Below are 3,002 nucleotides of genomic sequence, written 5' to 3' on the forward strand. Positions count from 1 at the left end.
AATCCATCATCCCACCTGTGTCCCATGGTGGCCCTCGGCTGCGGTGGCAGACTGTGAGTGCCAGAGGCAGGAGCATCTCCAGGGTGGACTCAGCAGGAAGACCTACAAAAATGGCTGTTTGCTCTCGTATTGCCCTCAAAAATCTCTTGCTGTGCCTTCGTGACAGATCCTAATCGCTATGGATAGATGAAATGTCGAGAACAGGCAGGTGCTGGATCAAGGGAGCTCCAATATTGACGCTGTGCATACCTGGTAATGAAAAGCTGAGAACAGTAGCGGTGAAAAACTCTGAACTTGCACATACCTAATATGCAACCCAAGTGAGCAAAGGAGAGGACCAGGATGAAAAAGGAGAGGTGGAGAAACGTGGAGGTGCTTTGCTGGGACCACCGTCCTCCTCCTGCACTCTCGCGAGCCAGCGGCCTCTCGGCAGAGATAAGCAGAAGATGCTGCTCTTCCTCCTCGTGATTTATTTTGGAGCTGCCAAAGAGATACACGCCTGCATCAGCAGCCTGGACACAAAAGCTTCCCTTTGCCCTTTGCATCAGCCTGAAAAACACCTAATGATTAAAAAGAAATGCTTATAATACCGTCCAGGGCTCTGAACTGTCAGTGCCAGGCAGAGGAAAATTGCTTCTCGGTGTGCACGTGCAGCAGAAACCAGGACAGGTCCTGCTCTTAAATCAGTGCTGGTGTTTTTACAGAAGTATAACCTACACGGCTTTTGCTGGGCGCGTGTTTCCTTAGGCATTTGTACTATTTAATATCAATTTATTTAAATGGATTGTTTTCCCCTCTAGACTCTCCCTGGGCAGATAGCTCTGCAGCCAAGTGTGTCTCACTGCAAAGCAGCTTTTATCTGACTCGGTCACATTTCCCTGGGGCACACACTTGCTCTTTTCCTCTTTCCATCAACATACAGGTTAGAAAATCCCCATCTCCCACAACAAAAAAAAAAAAAAGTAATGAGGGAGCCTCGCGTGCCTTAGCTGGGGCCATCCCTCCTAGACGAATTTACTCCAGGAGTTCAGAGATGGAAGGAGCATTGTGGGGGAGGAAAGACCATCCCTCTCCAAGGGAGGATAACTTAATCTGAAGACCTGGCGCTCGTGCGGCACTGGCATGGAGGAAACTCATTGCTGACCACTAATCTCTTGGCTCTTCGTCGGTTGTTCTCCCTGGCTCTAACGGCAGCTCGGGCAACAGCCGCTTGCACCTGAACTGCTGCTCTGGCAGATGGTGCATCAGTTTAACGTTTCGCCTGAAGACAGAGCTCAGGGAGGGGAATGCAAGTGCTCGACTCGTCCCCTCTTTTGGATACAGATGTCGGTGCATCGGCTGACCAGGTAAACCCAGATGCGTGTGTTTACCTGGAAAGCATTTCTTTCACTTCGCTGCAGGTGGTGTCTGGGGTATGTTCCTGGTGTTACCCGAGAGCCCGTAAACTTGCTCTTCCACCCTTGCTCGTAGCTTCCTGTTTGCCAGGAGAGTTTAGGGTGAGAACAGCCTGGTTGGGTTTTGTTTTCGTGCGGCGCAGCCTTCTCTTCAGCGAGGCAGAGGAAGGCTGGCTTCATTCAAGCTGTGGTTTCAGCAGCTGCTGGCACCAGGCACCCCGCAGTCAGGTGCGCTGCTCTCGAGCGACCGCACAGGGCTGATTCGGTGAGAAGGAAGAAGAGGGGGGAGCTGAGATCAAGGTGATCATCTGCAAAGGAAGGAGCTTCCAACCGAAGTGCTGCCTGCGTGGTAGGCTTGTGGCTAGCTAGCTCACCCCTCCCTGTCGAGGCTCAGAGAGCTTCAAACTCAACCTGATGCTCTTGTTCTGCACCTGCTGCTGCTGAACTGCTCACCCGATGGAGAGGTCTCTTTTTCATCTCTTCAGCGAAACCCTGGGATGAAAAATGGGAGACCTGTAGGTCTCTTCAGAACGTGTCTCAGGTTTACATTTGTCACTCTTCCAGGTCGATAGGAACCGTCCGTCTTCTCAATTCCCCTCCTTCCCTTAGGCCCCAGGAAAAGGGTGCTGCGGTCCAGGTAGAGCTCATAAGGGCTGTGCCTCCTGCCCACGTCTCTAGCCAGGACCCCAGTGTCTCGCTTTGAGTCTCTAAGTCCAGATGATTGTCCTAAAGAGGAAGGGATGAGCAGAACGCTCAGGAACGTCACCCAGCCCAGGCAGGGATGTTTCACGCTCATTGTTCCGTTCGCTCCATCCCCTTAACGTGCTGCTCAGACACAGCATGGAGCAGTTCGTTGGAAAACAACCCAGGGAAGCTAATTCAGGCATGAGAGCTGCCGGGAATTCCTGAAAGTTACCCCTTTCATACTCAATTTTGCCCCGGCTTTATTGTGCCAGTTTTAAGACAAGTGCTGTATCCCATCAGAGCCGCTCAGTCCAACGTGCCAGAGAACGATGCTTCCCAAGCTTTCTTCTACCAACAACCTCTCCTGTCATCAAACCATTGTGCCAGTTCCATCATAAATTCCTGCTCCAAAAATGACTAATTTCCTCTTGTGAAATGAGGAGAACGGGGACTCTTCTGAGCGTCTTCATCACCCACAGGGGAAGCTTCATGCCCGCAGGGTCGCTGGATGTCTTGGTGATGGGACGTTTCTCTTTCGAAACCTCAGGTCCCATACCATGTACTCACCGCACAGGGGGCATTAAAACTCCTCTCCCTGTTCTGCCTGCTTCAGTAACGGACATTTTCCAGCTTCCTCTGAGTCCCGAGAGCTGCCACACGGGAACAGGCATCTCGTGGGATGCAGAAAATATAGGACAAAACCCGAGTGGTAACAGGAATGTGGACACAACAGGAGGAGTGAGATGGCAGGAGAAAGAAAAGGCTCTCGGGAGGGATCTCCAAGAGGTCCTGGTGGACCCTGTGCTCCCTGATTTTGATCACTGAAATCTGACCATTTCCCAATAAACCACCACTTCTTCAGGGCTCATGAACCTGCTCTTCATCCATCTCAGCCAGGCCCTTGGAGAGCCGGGACAGTGGCCG

The sequence above is a fragment of the Balearica regulorum genome, chromosome 29, assembly GCF_011004875.1.
Source record: "Balearica regulorum gibbericeps isolate bBalReg1 chromosome 29, bBalReg1.pri, whole genome shotgun sequence".
Lineage (NCBI taxonomy): Eukaryota > Metazoa > Chordata > Aves > Gruiformes > Gruidae > Balearica > Balearica regulorum.